Below are 25,585 nucleotides of genomic sequence, written 5' to 3'. Positions count from 1 at the left end.
GATAGAGAATGTCCAAGTACACAAAAAAAGATTAGACTTGTGACACTGGATAGTTTCAGGTTATGTCTGCATTTCATTATCGATTAATCTGCTGATTATTTTCCCAATAAAGAGTCCGAAGTTGACGTCATCAAATGCGTCGGTTTGTCCCTCCCACTGATCACAAAGATGTTCAGTTTACAGTGATAAAAATAAAAGAGGAAAGCATATAATACGCACATTGGAAAAAGAAACCTGAGAATGGTTTGCGGTTTTGTGAGAAGAAAAATGACTTGAACGAATGAACGCTTATCAAACAAATCCACTCCACATTACAACACTGCAGTGCAGGGGTGGAGAACCTTTTTTCTATCAAGGGCCATTTCAATTTTTATAACATCCTTGGAGGGCCATACTAAATTATTGAACACATATATTACACAAACCTCTGTAATGCGATGGCAGGAACTGCTCCTCTTTGGCGTCTGATGTCTGATGGTGGTGGTGATGACGTTACTCACAGTTGGTTTTAGCCAAAATATCTTGTTCAAACAAATCCTCACCTTTGCCACCCACGGTTTGCAAAGACAGTAATTCTACCTTTGTATAATTTTTGGCAGTAATCCCTCGCACAAAAATGTTTTGTCAGGCTATATTTGGTATAATTGTTGTTTTATCGCAGGCCAGAGAGAAAAAAATGGAAAATTAAAACAAATACAACTCATCCAGTTTAGCTGTGTGTGTCCAGCTGTAATGATGCTTGAGTCTGAACTATTTCATCACTGCGAGTCTGTCCCCGGAAACCAGTCATACAAACAATATACATATTTGGCCTTCTTTTGGGAAAGTGCAATATTAAGTGTGTCTTTTTCTTGACATTTTGCAATGATTGTCAGCGATGACATGCAATAGCTTCATGTGTTTTTCCTTCACCCTGACTGTGTCCCGACAGGTGTACAGCCAGAAGTGAACACAATGAAGGACATCTTAGTGTACCATATTCTGCCATTTTCCTTTATTGCAGAATAAAATAATTCAGAAGGAATCTTCCCCCCCCCTGTATTTATGAATTGTCTCACAGGACAGATCAAATTGTTCTGTGAGGCAGGCGGTTCCCTGCCCACCCCTCCTGTTGTGGTTACTTACTGCTCTTCATCATGCCAATCGTAGCTTCCTAATTAAGACAGTTTTCTGTGTCATTCCCAGTCGACTGTGGGAAAACATTACACGTGAGTCTCCTGTGCAGTGGCCAGTGGCTGCACAAACGAAAGCATCTTAACGCTGATTTCAGTGAAACAAATCCTCTCCATTGTGCCTCCTTTGTGGGCGTATGTGGCAGTTGACAGTGCATTACGCAGCTGCTGTGGTTGCAGCTGCCTGCACATTAGCTTGAGTCGCTAGGCCATATTTAATCAAAAGTGAAGTGAACACCACGGTGTAGAGATAATGTTCCTGAGCAAGGATGATTCAGCTATTGCTGCTGTTAGCTCCAACAGCTTGCTGTTGCTAAGAGGCTCCACTCTTAGCGTCGTTATCGTACTGCTCTGCCGCCTCGGCTTCTGCAAGCCAAGTCGCACCAAATCACTGTCATGCTGAAATGTTGCAGTACATACTGTAGACTGCTAGATGAGTGTGTTTGCAGCTGGACAAGTGGACATCAAGCTAAAATTACAAACAAACACTAATTAATCTCCCCTTTCTTGTTTCCAAAAAAAACCCTGCATAAATAATTAATTGTGTTAATTGTGTGTTAAAAACTATTTTTTGTAGTTTACACATACAGAAAATATATCTATATATTTATTTGTGAGGGAAGCATCTCAGATATGCACACAGCAAACTAGGCCTAAGCCTGCCGATGTTTGCAAGCGAGAAAGCATAACCGTGGATGTAAATGACACTCTTTTCAGTCAGTGAGACTGTGAGACACTATCAATAATGGCTGATACTTTGATTGGTTTTGTGCTTCATTCCGTGTCAACGTAATTTTCATTTTTCTTGGCTCTCTGTGTCGCAGTAATAATTCTGTAATGTGGCGCACCAGGCAGCATATGGCTGCCATTTATGATCAACAGCCTCTGTAAGGAGGTGACTGGAATATGCAAATGTGATGCATGCTAATGGAATTGTAATGTAATGAAGCACGTTGTATATGGCCAATAATGAGCTCTGGTTATTGAGTGTTGATGGCTTCTTCCCAGCCTTTGTTGTTTCACAAGCTGCAGCCGTTTCTTGTTTGTTCTTCATGGCACACACACACACACACACACACACACACCGTCACCCAAAACATGTGTGAGCACGCAAACGCATACAAACACAGACTTGGACACATGACCATTGCATTCACATAATTGATTCACAGCATTCGCTGAAAGGCATATTGATTAATACCTGGAATGCCTATTGAAATCATGAAACTAAATTGGCCAGAACTGAGACAGATGCAGTGCTGTAAATTAAACAAGCAATCTTCTATGTTGGGTGACAGCACAATGGTGATTAGGGTTTCATGTGAGCTGCCCTACATTATTTATGGCTGTGCTGTGGGCTGCCTGCAGTTGAATAGACCCACAGTCCATTGACTGGGCACATTACAGGAGGCCGGCTCGTAGCGAGGGGTGGGGTGGGGTTGGGGGGGTTAAAAATGGCTTTATTTCTTCTTGAGGAGGTCCATTTTCATCTAAATGAAGGTAGAAGCCCCAAGCGTGTTGTTTCCAGGCTCTGCGCATGTGAGATGTGTTGACTGTGTTCCATGAGGCTTTCCCTGCACATCTCTGCTCTGTGTTTCAGGGTAATCTCTGCAGAATCTCTCATTTGTACCATCCCTAGTTTTCTCAGTCACTGCCTGCTCATCTTTGTGCCCGTTGCAAATTCACTATGTGGCCGGTGTTTTTTTTTTTGTCCAAAATTGTAGGTATCTGCTTAAGAAAACGCAGCCTACTCTTGATATTCTACAGACAGTAAAGTTCAAATTCAGCACTTGAGAAGTGTTTCCACCTGCAAACACCTTGCTAATGCTTTCTGTCTCTTTGGAAAACATGAATTGAAATTCATGACTGTTGTGTTTTTCATGACTGCCTCGCAGTTCACTCATTTGCGATACAGTGCTTTTCATTGAAGAACAGATTTGAGCGTTTAAAGTGCAATAGATTGTGACAAAAAAAAGAAAGATTGGAAGGAGATTGAGTTTAAGCCCATTGAAAAGAGACTCGATGGCTTCAATCCCTGCGGTATCACTCAGGGATACACCTAGTTTGAGTTTGCTGAGGACATCAGGATGTGACTTTTAATACACAATCAACAGGATTAAAGATTGAAAGCTCATCTTGAGCGGTTTGCACTGTATCTGCTACATGTCACGTCCCTGCAGCAGACAGGGGCCTTCTTTGTCAAGAGAGGGATCTTTGCCACATTCAAGGACTCTGAGTGATGCAAAGATTTCACTATCCAAGCAGATCAGAGAGATTTGGAAGGCACAAACAGATTAATTCCTATATGGCCTTAACAAGCATGGTGGATTTACATCAACACTTCCGTCACACCACAGTAACGAAGTGTAAAGCAGCAGTGATCATTCGCATGGGATATATGAACAGGCTGCATAAAAACTGATATTGCCCCCAGTGTATGAGTCGTGTAACTGGGCTGCATGAGGTGTCAAATCCTCATGTTGATGTCAGTGTACTGCTATCAAATGTGTTCTAGTCTACATCCATACTATTACACTTTAGTTTTAGAACAAATGGCGTTTTAAAAACTAAAGTGATCTCCGTCCAGATGAGCGTTTTAGTTCCATACCAGGAGAACTCTCCGTCCATACCTAGGCAACTGAAAACTTAAATCAGGAAAAAAATGTAAACAGGAAACCGTCTTTCTACTCTGCGTGGTTACAGAAAATACTAATAATGACAAACAGTGATTTTGATTTATTTTCCCGTGAGCGACAATGAGATGGAACTGTTCAAGACAAAAAGCGCTTACGTGACTGATAAGAGCCAATCAGGAAGTGAATGCAGGTGACTGTTTCGTTGTTTTCAAGCGTATCTGACTTCTGACCGTCCACTGCTATAACGCTCCCCCGGAGTAGCTGCCAAATTTTACAACAACAGAATTACAGTGGTGATGATATCATGTTGTCTCATTTCAGCTTGCAGTGTTATAGGAGTAAAATAGTTTTACATTTAAATCTATCAAGTTATGTGCCTTCATGTGTGCTCATACCTGAATTTAAATATGAAACAACAAAAACAAGCATCCTTTTTTCGATTTTTATGGTACCGCCTTTTCATGCTTCTCTGTGGTTTACTCGTCCTTCCTCTGTCCTCATTGGTCTCTAGTGTGAAGGTAGCAGCATTCTCTGAGGCTGTAGCTTTACATTATTCATTTGAGTTCAGCTCTGCACCTACTGTGTGGATGCCTGAAAATAACTTGTCGCTGCTTTTGGACCATGCAAATGCTGCCTTGAGTGATTTGCCTGAGGGACTTGGAAGCGTGTGTTTGCAACTGAAAACTGTTAATCTTCTCAGTGCGTGTGGGATATTAAAAGATGGAATGCCATCTCTAATTTGTGTTTTGTTTGTGCATTTCACGTCGGGTGGCATCATTGCCGATTTTCTGCCCATGCACAAGTTATTAGATGGCTAACAAGGAGGCTATGTTTGTTTTGTTTATGAAATTAACTGTCATCTTCACCTTGATGGATGGTCTGTTGCATGAGTGTGTGTCCTAATTATCCTTCCACACAAGAGCGTGTTTTCATTTTCGTCTGGCCTCTGGCCCAGGATACCCACTCAAACTCCAGTCCACTTGTCCAGAGCAGCAAAACAATGCTGCGCTGCCGTGTTTCTTCAAAGAGCCACTGTCCTGTGGGACTGTCCCCTGGGGGTGGGGTGTTTTCTGATAAGTCTGTGCCAAATTCGGACCCCACATTCAATTGCTTCTTTGTCATTGCCACCATGTGAATGTCAGTGTGGCTGAGCTGCGGCTCTGTGGATTCCCTACGTTTAGATACCTTGCATGGCTTCAACCAGGATTTTGACAGCGCTGCTTGCCTTCAACCACAACCGCAGCCCCTTCATCCTCCAACCATTGTTTTCCTATCGAGTGAGACTCACATTTTAGCCTCTCTCGTGAAGCATGAAACACAAGCTTTTATATTGGCATTGGCAGCTTTTGAAACTCCTGATGTAATCCAGGCTGTGCTCATTAAATCGTCAAAATGATGTAACATTTCGCTGCCGCTTCTGTGTGCCAGCATGGCATGTTCTTCCACTTAGGGATTCCAGTATTTGTCTCTGTCATAAACACATGGCATCTGGTAGCCTGTAGTGGGCCCAGCCTTCATTTGGACTTTGACATCAAAATGTGTCCGAGCCCTGTAGGGAGAAGCTTCCTGGCTTCTCATTTAGCAGCTTGCATAGGTATGATAAATGTTACCAATCACCTATTGACCCAGAAAGGTCAAGCCTTTGCCCTGTTGCCCATCACCCTCCTTCTTCCTGCTGTCTTCTTCCTGCCCCTGTACAATGTGGAGAGCCTTTATCTTGCTCAGGCAATAGTTTCCTCTCTTAACGCTGCTTGTCCATCAGCAGATACCTGTTTGCAGTCAAATGTGAGAATTTCTCCACTTCTAGATTTATCTCTCCCAATATATCTTTTATGTTTGGCTTGTTATGTTGTGAATGGAATTAGATACAGCTAGCCAGTACCGATTTGCTTTTTCTCTCTGTGTTCTCAGCTTTAGTTGTGACCTTTGCACTTCTAATATCACAGCCAGTTTTTAGGACCTCAGTGAAGAGATAAGTAAAAAGAAGGAGCCTGAGATTATCAGCAAAATAATCTCCTGAAAGAAATGAATTTGCTTGAAATACCAAGGGCAGGGAGCTATGAATGTGTATGTGTGCATGCCGACGAGTCTGTGTGCTGGATTGGCTTTCTGTTCCGCTTTTTTTCCACAAGCAGTGTAAAGAATCCGAGAGGAGCTTTCGTCCTTTTGAAAATCCACCTGATAATGTTGTTCACTGGCCCTTTGCCTGAGCTGGTTGGATTTAAAAGATGAAATAGAAAGAAGAAAAAAACTCTTAGCGCCCAGCCCAGCGTTGCACATTTTACACACACAACAGATTTTCTACTATCCCCTTGTGGAGCCATTCTTCTGTTTGGAGCCTTTGGAAATAGATGGCACATTCCGAGTTGAAGAGTGCAGCACAGGTAAGAATAACAGGCAACACAATAATGGCATCAACATGGTGCTAAGTTTTCTGGGTTCACGGCTAGGCCCTCACTCCATCCTCCCCCCTCCACGTTCTGACTTTAATGTTCCACATGAGACTGATTGAGCCATTTCGTATATTGCTAAGCTGCGTGAAGAGTGCTACTTTTCTAATGAAAGAATACTGCTAAATCAAGGCTTGACAAATCTACTTTCTCCATGTCCCCACATGGAGAGCTGGCGGATTTGGCTCTAATTTTAGTGCCACTTATCTTTTCAGCTGGTTTTAAGAATTAGTTACAAATAACAAAAAAGTGTGAAAATAGGAAGAGTTTGCGGGGGGGCATTGGATAGAGAGTGGTGGGAGTTGGGTATTGTCAGGGAAGCGAGGCTGTGAAAAAGAGATTGTCTAGTGGTAGCGAGGGCCTGTGCCTGAGAGTTCACATTTGCATACAAATCTCCAGAAAAAGACCTGTTTGTAGTGGTTAGGCAGAAGGCAGTTATAAACAGAAATGTTTGAAGAATTTTTACAGTAGCCATCAGTCTGAACGTGCAGTGCCTCGAGTGGCTTCATGAGATCACAAAGCCTGATGGGCTTTTCAAACAACGCAGGCTGTGAAAAATTTAACACAACTTTTTTCCACCTCTCTCTCTCCCACCCTCCCTCTCTTGTTCAGTTTGCCATAACAGAAACTTACATACTAAGTGTTTGTTATTGAAGTAGAAGTGTGACGAATGAACAGTTAGTCAGAGAGTCCTTTGTGTGTTCGTTGCAGCGGTCTACTCACTACAGGTCTTGACTAAGTATATCTAGATTAAACATGATCATTTTGTTCTAGAGATGTTTTAATGTCGCTTTGGCCTTGATAGTTTAGACCTTTCCATCTCACATGCATTTGGCTACTGGGACACATCATCGATACAAAACAGCCATCAATACCTCACTGGAGGCAATTGCATTTAAAACAATGGAGGACACAGCGTTGGTGTGCATTCAGCACTTTTGAATAGCCGTCAGTATATTGATTCTCCTTCAAGGTCGGCATCAATTCCTCTCTGTCCCGTTTTTCTGTGTGTGACAGCGGAGGGCAAATGCACGTCAAAAAAAACAAAAACTTGCTGCTCAATTGATTGTGAAGGGGAAGACCCTTGAAAAAAAAAAATACAGTGGCAGTTTCCACTCATATTCTCTTCACTGGGAGAGGAGCCTTTGTCATTGCGAGCAGTGTTTGGGTGTGATTATGTAATCTATCAGGGTATTACCATAAAGGGGAGGGGGGGGCGGGGTGTCGAGGGGTTGGAAGGTAATAGCGCTGCTACTGATGATCATCGTCTAGCAACTGCCCAAGGGCAGGAATGTTTTGTGCGCAATGTCCGACAGGTGGCTAGGAGACGCTAATTGATTAATGATCAGAGTGATATATGAGCCCCCGCGGCCAGCCGAAACATAAAGGTTCAGAGCACCGGTGTCGCTCTAAATCATTTCCAACCAGGCCAGTAAACCCAAAACAGTTCCCCCATTAGCATATGAAAGACCAATCAGAAGGGGGACTGTGCCTTCCAAGCCCTTTGTGGACCGCCTATTGTCAACATCCTGAGTCTGAATTAACAGGCTAGCATTTTATGGCAGATGAATAATGACAACAAAGATGGTTTTATAATAAGGGTCACTCAGCACTAATGAATGATTAACATCCCCACAATCTAAGCCTTTGATATTGTTGGGGTTTAACCCCTTTTTCTGCCTGTGCATGGCTTTGAGAAAAATAACTGTACTGTGAGAAGAACGCTTATCTCCTGAGCTGTGTAGCTGCTTTCAGACATGCACACTCCAGACACTCCAACGCAAATGTTGATCCGGACTGGAAAATGTTAGAGTGAGCCCATGTGAGAATACAGCATGAAAATCTCCGGAGTGGGCACTCTACACAAGTGCCACCTGTCACCTGAATATTCTTAGAATTTTGCTGCTATTGTGAAAGCTTCTGTCCAAACTCCTGCTGAGTTCTTCGAATGTGAATGGCAAAATCCAGAAAATGTCCGGACCCAATTTTCTGGACATTTTCCGAAGTTCGTGTCTTATGAAATGCAAACCGTTTTTTAACTACCGAGCATAAAATATTGTTACAAAACTCAGAAGTTGAATGGATGCTTTTTGTTTTGCTTACTATAATTCCTTATTCCTAGAGGTGAGATCATTTACACTCCACATTGTTTTTTTTGCTCTGTACATCCTGCAGCTGATGTATTATCAATTAACATAGTGTCAGATTCTTCTTGAATGATTGAACAATAGAGTGGAATTCACCTGCTCCCAGTTGGTCATATTTTGGTTTGTGACACTGTCGAGGTAGATTCGTTTATCTCAATCTCCGACTCACTTCCTCTCTGTTTCTGTCCCTCTGAATCTCCCTCCTCTCGTCTCTTCCCCTCACTCTCTCTGGTTATTTACCATTCCACACGGGGCCTTTCGTGACCCTCTTCATTGTTTTGTTTGTATGACTCCGAAGGACAATGGCAGTCTGGAGCCTTGGCCGGCACTCAGCGTGTGTGAATCTGCATCTTTCCATTGGGAGTGCTGTCCTCTGATGTCAAGAAAGGTTATGTGATCTATGTTCGACTGAAGGGGGTTTCCACCGCTGAGAGTCAGAGCCTCAAAGAGAGGGATTTATATTGTGTCAGTGTGTGTGTGTGTGTGTGTGTGTGTGTGTGTGTGTGTGTGTGTGTGTTTGTGTGCATACGGTCCCTGGAATTTTATACAACCAAGTGAGCTAAAACAACACATTGTGTCTGTTTTAATGTGAGCTCATGACTCTCGCCACAGGGCAGCCATTCCCAAGTAACCACACACTTGGAGACTGCTGTTCGTAGCCTCAATCAGTTTTTCACACATTTGTACCGAGCGGCAGTGGAAGGGTTCTGCTGTCACAACGAGTAAGTGAATGTCCCTGGGCCGATGAATGATTTCACTTGAGAGTTGGACCGCCTTCCCATCAAACCCTTTAAACCATCAACATTTGAGCAACCTGAATCCCAGTCCCCAGTTGCCGACGCGAGGCCGTACATTGAAGATCGGGTGACCCTGCCCTATTATCCGTTAAGGTTCTAGGTGCAGTAAATTGGGTTCCATTTGAAAAGCAGATGGACTTGTCTGGCAGGGCTCCAGCACTGTGGGCCCCCTCTTTCTCTTTCTCTCTTAAAGGTGAGCATCTGCAGTGAGTTGCTTTTACCCATCAGCAAAGATAAAGACGCAATTACCCCAGGCTACTCCTGTCCAAACTCATCAGTGTAGGCTCCAGGCATGCACGCACGCACACACGCACGCACACACGCACGCACGCACGCACGCACGCACGCACGCACGCACCTGGATATACTTTGTCCTCATTTCATCCTACCTGCTATGTCTCTATATTAGACTGTTCTTGGTTCAGTGGACTATCAAAACCACACCAGTCGAACACCACTCAGAACCACAACAGGAAATGAGGGCGTGTAAGAAGACAGGAAGTGAGATGAAGAGTCATTCAGGGCACAGGCCAACTGATTGTCACGTTGGAATGGATACCAGAGGGAGCAACAGAGAGCCAGAGACTTACACATTAAAGTGCTGCGAGCTGGAAAAACAAACATCATCTCATTACGAAGATCATACAGTAGACTGGTTCACCTTCTGCTAGATGCAGCATTTGTCAGTTTGTTTTTTTAAAGAGATGTTGAGTAACTGCTCTAGATAAACACACACATACATGCCGATGCAAACAACACACATAAAACTTATAATGCTCAATTTCTGGTGTTGATTTGAGATTCTTTTTTGAAGATGCAGATTGCGGTGTTATTATATTATTATTGCAATGTGGGCAGGGAGACACATTAAATATGAGGTTGTACTTAAGGTTGCAGGATGTTTGCATTTGATTGCATTGAGCATGGCATATTTGTTCATACCTTACTCACAAAGCTTGTTTCATTTATCTGGCAAAAATGTTGTTGGAATCTTGAAATGGGATTTAACCAAAGGCCTTAATATTGAATCAGGGTTTGTCCAACAGCTTGGAGTTGTGTCACATGGAATTAAAGACCCATCTTTATTGCAAAAAATGAATGCAATATTTTTTGGGGGGGAAATGCTATTCTTATATCTCTGGAGTTTGACTGTCCTCGGGAGCTTGTGATAGCAAATTAGTGTGAAATTCATTTGCTCCTTGTAAAATGGCACCAAGGCCACTCTGACCTGGAGGGAGGGGATTTTTTTCTGCGGTGGTATCATGACACATCTAAAGAGCAACCATTACCATGGCTGTCAGGAAAGCTCTGTCCTGATATAACTTGCAGCTTTCTTTTTTTAAACCGAAGCACAGAAATGTTCTGCTTACTGTGACAAGTGCCCGGTGAAGTAAAGTCAACTCAAATAGACCATAGTTTCAAATGTTATTTGTTTCTTTTGAACATGCTTTTGGAAAAACCTGGCCCGGTCCACAGTTCTACAGTTAATGGGAGCTGGAGGGATCCTGTAGCCAGGATATGGTAAAAAGAGTGTTTGTCTGTTTTCTCCGTGAAGAGAGAGACTGGATAAACTCACCACTTTTGAATGCTTTTGACACAAACCAATTTTCTATTCAAACATTATTGGCCATGATTGTGTAGCTTGGCATTTAGGCCGAATGCATGACATCCAACAAAGTGGGTTTTTACATGTGCAAACCGCTATCCTGTTATTTTCATCCAGTTGTTTTTAGTTAAAAACAATCCCATAAAGCATTTTCCACGCTCTCTGCAGCACAAATGTGGCGTTTATCAGTTGTCTTAAGTGCCATGTGACCCTTTCAATTTAGAGCTGCAAGCGGACATGTTGGTAAATACGTCAGATTTTTTTTAGCAGCATGCATAAACAAAATGGCATTGTTCAGATACACCCAAACTCCAAACCAGTGTCGCTAGGTCCTCGTCTGCGGCAGCCATTCATCTGTGCAGCACCAGCCTCGCTGTCCCCCTATGAAGAGATGACACGCCACTTTAGATTTGTCTCCATCTTGGCAATGAAGGCGCCTCTGTGTCCCTATTTGTGCATCAGGCTGAGGGGATTTCTAGACAGCCACCTGATTCACATTGCTGTAATTGAGTTGTCGCCATAAGCACTACTGTGCCTGCCTGGGCCCTAGGTAATTCTCACACCACAAAAGCACTGTTTTACTCCAGTTTTCACATGATGTCTGGGGCACAAACGTAGAGAGTGAGAAAGTCCAATCTACTGGAAAAGGGCGGGGAGATTACAGGCAGAATGAGGGCGAAGGAAGGAAAAAGAGTGTAAGAGTTTTTGTGTAGTGAAACAGTTCTGTGCCAGAGAGGCGAGGGAGTCACTGAGTCTGCAGCACGTGGATAAGGACCACAAAGCTCTTGGTTTCAAATATCTTCTTCTCTCTTTCTTCCTCTCTCCTCAGAGCTTAGGAGCTGCAATCGATTCAAGGGGAGTTTTCCTCGGACAAGGACGGGGAGATTGACGTTTCTGGGGTAAGCCCGAATTTGTCGCTCCTGTCATCTCTGGGTAATTGGGCCTCTCCACACTCGTGTCTGTGGGCATCAAACACCATCTTGCGCTGTGTACAGTAGCATTGTTTCCTCATCATGTGACTGCCATGTTGAGTTTGTGGTCGCGTTCGCACGATGTGTGGCTCATGACTGACTGTTTTGTCTGTCGTGTCATATCTTCTGCTTTTTCACTGCCTTTGCAAAGGGCAGAGTTTGTGTTCAGCTTAATGTCTTTGCCAACCTGTGGAATAATTTTTAAACACACGTACATGGGTTATACACGCTGCACTAACTGACTGAATCCTGTGGCCTGTGCATGCTGCCAGCTGTAGGATCAAGTCTAATCCCGGGTCTGTTGCATCAGAGTTGGAGCTGGCAGTTAGGAGATTTGCTCGGTCATGTTAAAGTGACAAAGACAAACAAAGACAGCCGTTCATCATTAGGAACTGGCTTGAGGAGCTTGGATCATCACTCGGAGTATAGACTTATTTATTGGTTCTGCTCATCTTACTTTTATCAGCTGCAAGACATTATGACAGCAGAAATAATAGCACTATTGATTTTATTCCGCTATTTCCCGTTATTTCATTTCATGCTGATTTGGTTAGAATGTTGACACAACAGTGAATGACAGAAAGGAGCTGGAACGGTCGGTCAGTTCCTCTCGGTCAATCCTAGCACCATGTCCCCAGGACTGAGGCAGAGTTTGTCCTGTCCCGTCCTGTTTGACCGTCTCCTGCCTGTACAAACTTGCGTTTGTCCTTTCCTGTCATTTCATGTCTTGACCTGTCCCATCCTGTCCTGTCCTTTCCATCTCGATCTCTTACCCCAGAGGGGAACAACCCTCCTGTACCAGCCTTCAATCAAAAGCAAATAGGATGTTGTGTGTGCCAGGACCACAGCAGATAACCAGAAGTGTGCAGACTCACAAATCGCCTCCCTCTTTGGATTTTTGCACAAACACGTATTCGCGTTAATGCCGTTACTAGGGACGACAAGTGGTCTGGCAGAAACTCCGCTGTTAGCAACCGCTTTGGCATACGACTGGCCTGATGGATGAAGGCCGACACTCTGGTCATATAAGCACACAACTTTGATTTCCTGTCTCCTCTATTGTCTTTCCTCATAACGCTGTGTTGTCTTAGCTTTTGTGAGGTTAGAAACTGGCAACGGCAGCCAGAAAGCTGTATAGGAATAAAAGTAGGGCAGTTATAATTTAGTTTTGCTAATTTTCTTTTCTTTACTACATCTCTCTATGATGAAACATAATGCTTTTTTGGGGAAATCATGCAATTATTCCATTAGCGTCCTGATTTAATCATTGCTGTTTTATCTTGTGAGGGTCCATGCAGTACTCTTATACAGTCCTTTTCCAATTTCTCTCTGTCTCTGAGTTAGCAGGTTTGGGGTCTCATCTCCAAGTAAAGCGGTTTTTAACCCCCCCCCCCTCCCCGTCATAATTTAGAACCAGTCTCATAAGTGGGTTGGGAAGCGGACCCGGCAGTTGATGTGGAACACATGCCTTTAATGATTCACACTCTGTGTGCGGTAGGTCGGTGGTGGCTGCCGAGCCCGCAGCTTCTCCCTCTGTCTAGAATTTTTTTTGTAAAACTCCACTCCACACATGGAAACTTCAGGGAAGTTCAACTGTGTTGTTTATGTGCAGTTGTTCCAGTGTAATTGCGCTTCTTACTCTCTGTTGAAGCTGGGCAGAGTTGAATAATCAGCATTCAACACCTTTGCTGCAGCAGCTTTCTTTCTGTTTTTGTCGATTTCCCCATATTAGATTAAAAATGGCCTTCCTAGTGTGGCCGTGCCAATTTCCTTGAAACGCCAATGTCTCCTTAGGCATTTCTGTTATTTCATTGTGATAAATGTGTCCAACACTCACATTGTATATAACCAATTTGATTTGCACGATTTACACGGACTTCCAAATCTGAAGAGTTAACGGTTGAATAAACTACTTAAAGCTCAATTGGTATGAGCTGGTATATGTGCTGCTGAGCTCATTCACTGTCAGGCTTCTGAATATTGTGTGGCATCTCACTTCCTCATCCTCAGCAAAATAGAAGAAGTGTGGTACTGATGCTCAATTTATTTCAGTTTTCAGTTGTGTGGCTCTCCACCCATGGTGAAAAAATGTGGAAATCTCACATGACAACATGAATCTTATTCAAACAAATGCATCCAGTGCATTTCCCCTGTGCATCCATCCACTCAGCCACCGGTGTACCTTTCATTGTGTGTGTGTGTAAGTGGGTGAGTTTCTGTCTCCACAGTGGAGGAGCAGTGAAATGTGCCAGCACGTGGGCGGGGGGACTGTCCATCCAAGTTGACATAAATTGCTTCCTGTTTTTGCTTTCTCCCAGTACCCCCCAACCCCAGCCAACATCTTTCCATCCATGCTTCCATCTTTTGTTCTTTCCCCCTTCTTCTCTCCATGTCTTCCTCCGTCTCGCCATCCTGGGTCCCACGCCCCTTAGTTTGGCCTTGTCTGACCTTTCCTTCCTCCGCTCACTCACTCACTCACTTACACACACACATGTACATCTTTCTGTTTCCTACAAACACACTGACGCATGCATGGTATGAAGACAACTGCTCCATGTCCTTGACACAGCTGCATCTGAGGAGTCTTTCCTTAGATACTAATGCACTTGCTGACCTTGGTTGACAGAAAAGCTGCTCATGTGCGGCGGATGACTCAGGAAATGGCATGCACTGTGTATGCCAGGCTGAAGCATTGTATCATTGTGCAAATGTTATGCAGTCATTGTTTCTCTGGCAGCAACACGTCGTATTTTTGTCATGATTCAAAGAAGTGTTTGTGTGTGTTATTGGAAGTGAGAAATCTTTTTGAATCAGTGGGGGAGCAATTTAGATTTTAGCTATTTTTCCCACAAATGGTTGACTTGATGCCCACGAGTTTACCAATCCTGTTTAGTGTGTTTTTATGTGGTGGTGCTCAGTTTTTACAATACCCATAATCCACAGCAACAAAGTGCCACTCGTAAAGTATGAAACTATGCCTTTGTGCCTTTTTATGTACTGTGTTTTGAGTAAATTGGTGTTAATCTGTTTTAGGTCATAAATTAAGCTTTCTGTTAGAACTTGTTTTATAAAGCTTAGTGCTCCCAAAGCTGTGTTTGTGTGTGCGTGTGTGTGTGTGTGTGAGTGAGTGCGTGCTGAAATTGATGAAGAGACCTCCCTGGATTTGAGTGTTGCTACAAAGCACCACCCGATACTGCATACAGAAAACCCCAGCCACTCTAGGCGAGAGGGCGTAGCTAACAGTACTGAGTAGTCTGCAGTTCCTCTTTGGGGCGCCTCCTGACAGGAACTTGGCAGCAAGGAAACATAAACAAATTCCCTGTGGTGGGCTGGCAAGCTGGGCGGCGCGGTTCCCCCCGCTACCATACATGCACAGCGCAGGGCGGCCCGGCTCAGACTAGCCCGCTCGGCTCAGCAGCCACAGGCTGTGAGAAATAGATCTTAAAGGGACAGTTGCCGCCTCCACTTTTTAAGGGGGCACGGTCCCGCTCTGTATCTGCAGTCTGTTTTCCCTGTAGTCGTCACGCTTGCATAGGTCGACATGTTTGCTTTCCACTGTATTGTTTCAGACTGACAGTGATGTGTGTTACTCCCGGTGCACGCACTTCTCTGAGGTTTCCAACAACACCATTCAATTGCAGCCGAGAGGAGGGAAACTGCAGCCAGGGGTCCCAAAATGGTTGTTTGTGCTGAGGTAGCAAAAAAGCTGTCGCAAATGATGCAACGATGGAGATTGGGGAGACTCGAGGGAGGCCTCGCAATCCAATGTAGTAGAGGTGGAGGCTGTGGTGGGCCCAATAGTCATAACACACATACATGCAACATGCTCACATACATGTGCAATATAGGACCAAAACATACACGCTTGCACACATACATATTTAGACTTGTGTGTAGACGGACTCACATGCTTGCAGTTTTTCTCTTTCTCTCTACCTCTTTCTCTCTCCCTCTCCAAACACAGTGGTGTATTGTGCAGCCTGACCTGGTCCCTGTCCAAAGGCAAAGAGAACCCAGATTGCTGAAACAGAGGGCCCACTACTAACAGGCCGGCCAGGCTGTAGTTGTTATAGCCTGTTATGGCCTTCCAAACCAATGGGGACTGCTAACTGAGCCCAGAAACTCTATGTGTGTGTGTGTGTGTGTGCTTGTGCGCATTCATGCACTTTCTTTTTTGATCAGCCACAGAAGGTTTTTTTTGGAGAGCACTTGCAGGAGCCGACATGGCACCTCGGTGCAATTTCATGAGCACTGGTAAAGGCATTTGCTTGACTTTTAATAGTCCTTCGTCTCCACAACATCATCCACTATGCACTATTTTCAACCACCCTTAAATTGTGCTGCTGGTGGAGATGGGCCGCAGAACTGAGGGCGATGGCAAGTAGGAGGAAGAGACCCCACCTCCTTCTCCAATTCTTACAAGAAGGATTAAATGTGAATATAGAATCTCTTTTTCACTTTTTTCCCCCATAGTGCGTGGAAGCAAGAGCCAGCTCACAGCGGTCTGCCTCATTGGTTTCAGTCGCTTGCTTGACTGGCTCATCTGTGTGAACTTCTCTGTTTACATAATTGAGAATGGATATTTGGCAACGGACATCATAGATATAGCACTTACACACAGTACATAGATCCTTAAAACTTAACACATTTGTATCACCCAGGCAAGCTAAATACATTACACCTACATCAAATGAGCCCTGTCGCACATGCCATTTCAGCCATGAAATTGCATTGGACCATGAGTAAACCTTTATGCAAAAATCCTCGCCTATGACTTCAGAATATGTTAAAGAGGAAGTAGTGGGGGATTATGTCACTGCCTTACATTTTGTGGAAGTAACAATGCTGCCGTTCCCCCAACTCTCTCTCTCTCTCTATCTCTCTCTCTCTCTCTCTCTCTCTCTCTCTCTCTCTCTCTATCTCTCTCTCTTTGTGTGTGTGTGTGTGTGTGTGTGTGTGTGTAGAGATAGAATAGAACAGTCAGCGCTCCCTCTGTGAGCAGCACAGAGGTGGAAGAGGAGAAAGGGCTGACAGAAAGTCTTAGTAGGAAGCTGTTCCACTGACAGAGCACAGCACAGGCAGCTCTGGTGACACTGCCGTGCACAGGAGGGAGGAAGGCTGGGGAGAAAATAGAGGAGAAGATGGCACCAAAAAGTCAGTTAGAGAGAGAGGAGGAGAGAGGAGTAAAGAGAGAAAGAAGCTTCCCCCATAGGAAAACTGCAGACGAGGACAGTGAAAATGGGAGAAGGAGTTGAAGGTGAGCACCGGTGGCGTGGCAGCAGGTCTCCTGGGATGCCATTAGCTGGTGTGTGTGTGTGTATGTGTGTGAGTGAGAGAGTGAGCGAGCAAACGCGTGCACAGTGCGTAACCTTCTCTATTTAACTCAGTGTATAAGGTTCTTCCTAATGCATGTACGCGCCCGTGTTCCGCTGTGTGTGTGTATGTGTGTGTGTGTGAATGTGTGTCCTAGCACTCACCCTCCCACCGATGGGGTAAAGAAGACGGCATCAAGGGCCCAGATGTATCTTCACCCCACCTACACCTCCTCTCCCAGGTCCCACAGGACACATCTCTGTAATGGCCCCTTATCGATCCTGAGGCCTCCTTGTCCACACTCAATACACATCGATCGGCACCTCACAAAGAGTCTCACAGGGCTGATTCATATTCTGTGGCTCGCTGTGTAGTGTGTGTGTGTGTGTGTGTGGTGTGCGGTGTGCATCTGAGTAAAACAGTGCTATATTTTAGAAAAGAGACCTGTTTCTCCATGCTTGTGCCTTCATACGTCTGTATACGTATTTTCTTATGTGTGTGCGTGTGTGTGTGTGTGTGTGTGTGTGTGTGTGTGTGTGTGTTTCCATACCTCTCCGACAACCTTCCCGTACCCCATTAATGTGGCTGGAGACCTTCAGTGGAAATGTCCTTTTGCACCATAAAACAAAGGCCTTACTCTCGTTAAACCGTAAAGGATGCGGCCCTCTGCATCTAAAATGTCGCAGCTTAAAGACTAATAAACGACGAACATTAAAAGACTTGCTCAGCCACTCTGCAGTCTCCCAGAAGACTGACAAGACAGAAAAAGGATCGCTTCCCATGTCAAAAGAAAGCCTGATTAATCAGTCAAGCCACATGAAAACTTTGCTTGTTATTGTTGGTGCTTGATTTATTAAAGGCCTCGATCTGGGTCAAGCATCCCCCTTCTCTCTCTCTCTTTCTGTCTCTCTCTCTCTCTCTCTCTCTCTCTCCACTCCTCTCTTCCTTCTGTTTTACCCTCTTTGCCCTTTTTTTTTGTACCTTAAAAAGGGCCCACCCCCCACGTCTCTTCCCTTTGTCTCTCATCTGGTTGCCTGTTTTTGTTAAAGGACAGTTGATTAATGATGCACAGACAAAGCCCACAGTCTGCTCTCAGCCCAGGCTCAAATAGAGCTCCACTCTAGGTAAACCAAAACACATGTGCTCTGGACAGCCACAGGGAACCCCCCCGAGGAGGGAGCGAGAGAATGGGAAAGAGAGGAGAAATTAACGACAGTAGTCACTGATGTATTATATACACGGATATACTGTAGGCTCCTCCCTGCACTGGAAAATGTGCAGCAAGAGGAAAGAGAGGATGGATGATGTGTATAATATGCTCAGGGTGTGGCCTTTTACCGCATCTGTGGATAACTAAGATTTAGTTGCGCCATTCTAGCCTCTATGTGTTCATTAAAGTGTAAAGCTATCCTTGGGCTCAGGCTCAGTTTCACCTCTCATGGTGTGAAATTGCACATATTTACTGATTTTAATGTAGCAAAGAGACATTTCAGCACCTCAGTATTGTTGCTAGCCCGCAGGCTCCTAGAAGTGAAGTGGCTTATTGAGTTATAAGGGAGCATAATATTCCTCTGACTGAATTGAGAGCTTTATTGTTAGTTGTCTTCATAATGGCCGGGCTTGACATTCATGTCATACTCTATCGCTGTACAGTCCCGTATTTGTGTGTGTGGGTGTATTTATGTTTGGATGCAGTGCTGACATGCTCTAATTGGCTCTGCTTGCTGCCTAAGGTAAACATGTCATCTCAGGAATTATTACCAAGAAGTAATATAGGCTAATAACAATTATGTGTTCATTTATACTTTATGGTATTAACCTGCTGCACACTCCTTCTGTCAGCTCTTCATGAAGCTATCAGACCATATAGACATGATGTTTGATGTTGAACTCATTGGGAAAAACAAGTTCTGTTTACACATTGTTCCTAGGTGTTAGCCTTAGTACTAACCTTAAGCTACTTTTGCTGTGTTATGTACTGTATTTGTAGCAGTTTGTTATGAAGTAACATCAGATCTAAGTAGCTACTGTAACACAAGCTAAAATTCATTGTAATAGTGTAAATAGATTTCATTTTGATGTATCTACCAATGACAGAGCATAAGCAGCCTTCCTGCGAACAGTTAGTTGACATGTCTGCAGTGCAAAATATGATTTGTGTCAGAAATTCCGGAAACCTCTGACTTAAAAATAACTCAAATGCTTTTGTGAATTGTTTTTCGCCCACTTGGCTGCTCATAATTATGGTTGAAAACTGTATTAAATATGACATTCTGAGGCATCTGTGTCTAATGCACCGTAACACTTGTATTGATTGCTGGTAAGTCAAGAACAAACATTAAAAGTATTACAGAATGGCCACTAGCTGGCTAATCTCATTTGTTTTGTCAGTTGACCATGCTTTATGTCAGAAGACCGGTGCCACCACCCAACCTGCAGTATGTGGGCCAAAGTAAGCAGGTACTGAGTGTTGGGTTTGAGGCGGTGAGATCCGGGAGGCGTCTAGCTGGTCAGCAAGGTCACACCATCCAACAGCACTGGCACTTTTGCCAAACTGCGTACACACAGAGGAAGGATGGAGCTCTTCTGACAAGTCTTCTTGCAGTCATCCCACTGCCTCTCATCCGGACAATATGTGCCTGCCAGCTTCTGTCTTTTCCAGCGCACACATGGGATGATCCCGAAGCCTTCCTCTGGGTCTATGAAGGATTAGCGGTGGCATGTGGACAACCAGAAGAGGAGGCAGGCAGAGAGCAGCCAAGCAGTGACTGTAGGCCTGGAGCTACGTTGTATCCTCCGTCTCCTGGTCTGGAGAGAAGTGCTGGTTAACTTGGTGACCCAGACACTTCCACTACTGCTGCTGTATTGATGGAGGATGTTAGATTGTTGGATGGCCCCTGTGTAAAGCCTATACCTAAACATAAGTGTTGCTCTGTAGTACCAGAAGACTTTGTGAAATACGAGGCACTCGCAGCTCAAGCTAGGACATCAATGAAGGCAGAGCAGGATGTAAGTTTCAATAGAGATGCGTAGTAACATGGATGTAGCCCGAGTCGGTTGGGTTCTTCTCCTAAGAGAAAGGGGGCTGTATCTCTGGCAGGCCTCTACACAGTGTTCACACACAAGTTCTTTTCCAACTCTGCTCATGCAGGGTGGACTGTATCATAGTTCTTCCTCAAGTTTCCTTCTGCATGGTTCATGGTTTGGACAGGAGAGAACGGATCCAATTCATTTTTACTAGATGACCATAGAGATGTTCAGAGCAGTGGTGTAGGTGACATGACACATGTTGTTGACACAGTCACCTGCTGTGGGGCCATGATTGTCTGCTCTGATCATCGCCAAGTGGCTCCTCTTCCCTTTATTAGACTGAGCATCTGTTAATAATTCATGCCCCACTTTACCTGGAAACAAAACCATACAGGCTCAGCTCGGCCTGTCTGTCCATGTTCCTTGTCACCAGACATTTAAGTCTTTTCCCATTTCGGACTGCAAGCTATTTACTCAGCACCCCCAGCCTGCGATGTGCACCTGCCTGGATGAGCACATGATGATATGGTGCCAGAGGTGAAGGTAGAGCAGTTTTGACAAATATACTGTATATATTTTTATCTGTTCTTTTTGGGAGCTTGTTTTTTTCTCTGTCATTACCTCTCTCCTTCAGTATTGTTTCTCAAAGATGATGTGTACCCAGTGCCCAATGTACTCTTCCTCTCTCCCTCCATCCCGAGGGAGTGTCTGTTCTCCTTATATTTCTTTGCCCCCTCTCTCCTTGCTCATTGTCTCTTGTTGCACTACGATGTCAGATTTAGTTATGTATGCACCCCATGTCTTTGATCCCCCCTACCACCACCCCCCCCACAGTCTTGTGTTGTGTACATTGCATAACCACCCGCTGCTAAACCTCAGCTCCCCCTCTCTTTCTCTTTTTCACTCTTACACACTCTCATTCCTCTTTTTTTCACTGACACCCCTCCCATCTTGCTCTTTCTTTTTTGGCAGCAATCCAGGTCATACCCCCTCTTTCCTCCCCCCTTCATCCTCCCTCCCCTTTCTCCAATCCCGAAACCTTGAAAGAATGGTCTCCTTGCTTCTCTCACTCTCTCTTTATATTTATCTTATATTCTCACTTTTCTACCGTCATTCCCCTCTTTTTCCCTTGCCATTCCTTTATATCCCATCCTTTCCCATCCTTTCTCCACTCATCTCCCTCTCGCTGCCTCCTGCTCTCCACTCTCCCAGTGGTCTCATTAGGCGTGAAGGAGGTTGCCGTGTGTGTGTGTGTGTGTGTGTGTGTGTGTGTGTGTGTGTGTGTGTGTGTGTGTGTGTGTGTGTGTGTGTGTGTGTGTGTGTGTGTGTGTGTGTGTGTGTGTGTGTGTGTGTGTGTTCTCTTAGGCAAAGTCTCACTTGACTGAGCATGCCACTTGCACTAGCAGTGGCCCAGGCTCCATTATTACCACAAAGCTGTCACAAACAGTATATAAAGTAGCCTCCTGTTGCTGAGTTTGGGTGAACACGCAGGGCACTCTCGTAACAACAATATAGCAACCACTGCTCTGCCTAGCCTGTCCTATGGCGAAGCTGCTGCCATGGCTGCAAAAAAACAACGTGCGTGTACACAGTTATGAAAAATGTAAGGATAGATATCAGGATTACATGCGCACACTAGACCCGGCTAGGATTTTGTCAGCACACACACTCTGACCCACACTGACAGTCAAAAATCACATACCAGAAACATCTGTCTCTTCTCTATAGTGACACCCCACCTATGTGGTCAAACCTGTGGGATGGCCGATGCCCCTCTGTCTTCCTCTGAGTCAGTGAGTGATTATATGTGTGTGTGTGTGTGTGTGTGTGTGTGTGTGTCCACCACTGTTTTGCAATAGTGTCTAGTTACAGGTATGGGGCCATGCGCAGGAATGAGCTCCTCTGCTGCCTCGCTGGCAGGCCTGACCCCGACAGGTCATCGTCCATTACCACATAAAACCTAAATGTCAAGCCGGGCACCCTTGCTATAGCCATTTGTCTTCCCTCTGTGGGTCAGTCGGCCTTGATACACACACACACGTACGCATGCAAACACACTCACCTTCTCTCACTTGACTAACCTTCCTCCACACGATGGAAACGTCTGTTTAGATAAAATGAGTAGCGACAGGGGATCTTTCTTTTGTCTGGACTCCTCATAAATACCAGGGAGTATTTTTTTCCTAACAAGTTTATGTGTGCTACGGGCTGAGTGACAGCCTGACTGGACCCAGCTGTCGGCCAACAGTTGTTTAGCTTTAGCTTATCTGTGAGCAAGACGGACTTACCTTTGGTGCTGGTGAAGGCCATAGAGTCAGCCGATGGACAGAGAAAGCAGTAAAGCATGGAAATGTTGCTTAAAAGCAGTTGGCAACTACATTAGACTCCTGAAAACTGTACAAAAAAAGCATCATAGTAAAAGCAGACCTTTCATATCTTACAAGCTCTTCATGGTCTTTGTTTACTGAGCTTTGTGGTACAGGTCACATCGTGAGAGCGATGCATTCATTACTCAAGGATTTTTTTATCGAGGATGTGATTAAACTTGGAAAACATCTTGAATGACCAAATGTTGCCTCATTTTTCCCAGCCACCTCATGCATTAAGTCCTCTTCACAGGTAAAGCATATTTCCTCCGGTGTTTAACAACCTCACTCTCTGTAAACAACGATGAGCTGCTGTTATCAGAGAGAATGCTGGCCAACTCCATTACTTGGTCGCCACATTACCAGGCCATTCCATTTTCATTGATAGAGGACAGAAGAGACCCCGCGTTTGGGTGTGTATGTGTGTGTTGTGAAAGCTGTTGTAAAGGGCTACAGTGAATGTACATACACACACACACACACACACACACACACAAGTACACATGCACATATAGAAGCACAGGACTTGTTTACAGGAAGCTGTCAGCCATGTGTCCGTATGATAAATAAACAGCGAAGCGTCCCCTTTTTAATGATGGCATATACAGGCCTGCGTGCCGAATATTGACGGAAAGATTGAAAGCGTTCTCAAGGGCCTTTCCAACATGACGTATGGCTCTTGCTCTGTATTTTTCTCCCCTGTCCTTCAATTTTACCCACCTTTACCCCCCCCCCCCCACCCCCCCCCACACACACACACACACACTTTCAGCCCTCCTTTTATTTATTTTAGACAGCGGCTTATGCAGGCACTTGTAGACATGAGGGATGCCATAAACACATTTATCAAGGGGGCCTGCCAATAGGGGAAACATCAGATGTATAAATGAAAAGAATGTGATAATAAATGCATAATGCATTACGGAGAAAATCGCACAACAATGAGCTCCTTGGGGATTAGCAGAGGGCATCCGCACAGTACAGTGCCCAGAGGGAACAGGTTGTTTGTAAGTTTTCACAAACCTGAAGCTCTGCGGCTCATCGCTTTGAAGCAGTGGCAGCGCCGAATACCACAGCAACAATGCCACCTGCATTAGGAGTCTGCCCACGCAACGTAGAAGATGCCGTACCCCTGGCTTTGATAAATGTTTCATTGTTTACGCAGTCTCTGTCTCTCTTTCTTCTCCGTCTGTCTTTCTCCATCCTACGTGCAACACTTGGTGAGTCTGTTCAGGCGACTGGCGTGCTTTTCTGCTAAGTGTTGTTTCAGTGTTCGTCAACCGTTTGATGTCTGTCTCAATTGTTGTTCGTCTGCCTACCTTGGCTGAGATCACAAGCAACATTTATTAATCTGCAGGTTCAGACTCACAGCTGAGGGGCAGCTACCAGCAGGCCCTGTTTTTTTGTGTTTAAAACTATACGCTTTCCCCACTTTTTTATGACTGATTGGCAATTGACCTACTTTCTGAATCTAAACATAGCTTCTCTCAACCTAAGGCAATGGAGTTTTGCTTGCAAACGGGGGGTGGTGAGGGTGTCAGAGTGTTATCTGCACTCAAAGATGCATGCTGGTGTCACTGTGCCGATTGCTCGTTTTTTTTGCAACGCTGGCATTTTTTCATCTTCTGTTTAACTCTATTATCTGATTAGTTGCGTGTGGACAGTTGCGTTTTTTTGTGTATGTGTGTGTTCTTGTCTTGCAAAAATGAAGAGCTCTCTCTCTCTTTACTTTAGAGAATGGGGTTTGACAATACTGTAGCGCCCCTTGCCAACCTCCATCCTTCTAACAAAGACCCCACCCCACCGCCTCACCCACCATCCCCCACTGCTGATAAATGTGTTTTTCTTAAAGGAAAGAGGTGGCTGGTTGAGAGGAGTCTCTTTAAATGTGTGTGCGTGTGTGTGTGTGTGTGTGTGTGTGTGTGTGTGTGTGTGTGTGTGTGTGTGTGTGTGTGTGTGTGTGTGTGTGTGTGTGTGTGTGTGTGTGTGTGTGTGTGTGTGTGTGTGTGTGTATGTGTGTGTATGTGTGTGTGTGCGTGGCATGCTACTGCAGGGCCGTGCAGCGCGGCTACAGGCAGGCTGACTCAAGGCAGGCCCGCAACCTCGACCCCGGCATCATTTGTTTGAACGAGGGCCGTCAGCGCCTGTCGCGCAGCCCATGATGAAGTATCAGTCGGTAATTGTCCCCACGAAGCATCCACATCTCAGGGGGTGATGGGGGGGAGGTAGGGAGCTGACAGAGAGAGAAATGGCACCCTGGGCTCCTCCTGTTCTCTCTCTCTTTCTCTGTCCTTTTCACTCCTCCTTTCTTTCTGGCTTCTCCCTCCAGTCCTCCTGCAGGAGCAGCTCATATCAACGTCTGCTCTGTGCCTGCCTCAGACCAGTGGCTCCAATGGAGCTTCAGCTGGGGCCCAGCAGGAACATAATGTGTGTTGTGTATGAAGTTGCTAAGAGAAGGACAGTATACTTCTGAGTATGCATTTTAACCCAAGTGTTTAAACCTTGGATATGTTCATTTCCCTATTATCCATGAACCACTCCTCCTCATTCAGTCCTCTATTTTTCCTATTTCATGCTCCCCACATCCTAATTACCTCATGTGCCTTGTACTTAAAATGGGCCATTTATTTTGGTAAGCATCCTCTTGAAACCTCTTTGGTCCAAACACTATGGCCTGTGCTTCCTTAGCCATCCTAATACACAGATATTTATTTTAGCCCAGTTCGTTTTGGTAATTAGATTTAGTGTGCTCATATTGATCGAACGATATCTCTATGTAATGAAAAGCTTTTACAGGACGCAGTACAGCTATATATAGTGCGATCCATAAAGCGTTACCGTGCAGCAGGGGCCCTAATGCTCTTCGTCCGGGCTCCTGTACATAAATTGCCAGCAGAGGTTTGACTACAGAGCTGAATATAAGTGGCTCCATGATGGGGGTGTGGGGGCGGGGGAGAAAGGACAGATGTAGTAGAAGGAGAGATTAAGGAAAAAGGATGAAAATGGGGCAGAAGATCCAACATGGAGAAGAAGTGAAGATGATGAATACTGAAAGGTGGGCAGGGCAGGAAATGGAGATGCGGGAAAAAGTCGAAGC

At 44.8% G+C, this 25,585-nt stretch overlaps 1 protein-coding gene across 3 annotated transcripts in view; it reads left to right on the top strand.

Annotated features, from left to right (window-relative positions):
* raraa (retinoic acid receptor, alpha a) overlaps positions 1–25,585 on the top strand; it is a 132,894-nt gene that overhangs the window by 5,687 nt on the left and 101,622 nt on the right. For 2 of the 3 annotated variants that reach the window (XM_035612251.2, XM_035612250.2), the window contains exon 2: positions 11,638–11,707. The exons of the other annotated variant lie outside the window; for it this stretch is intronic. The gene's annotated coding sequence lies outside the window, so the exon portion shown is untranslated. The remainder of the gene's footprint in view (positions 1–11,637; positions 11,708–25,585) is intronic. 3 annotated transcript variants of the gene reach the window in all.

Source organism: Scophthalmus maximus, chromosome 16, assembly GCF_022379125.1.
Source record: "Scophthalmus maximus strain ysfricsl-2021 chromosome 16, ASM2237912v1, whole genome shotgun sequence".
Lineage (NCBI taxonomy): Eukaryota > Metazoa > Chordata > Actinopteri > Pleuronectiformes > Scophthalmidae > Scophthalmus > Scophthalmus maximus.
The sequence above is the reverse complement of the archived record's forward strand: the minus strand, read 5'-3'. Positions and strand labels throughout refer to the sequence as shown.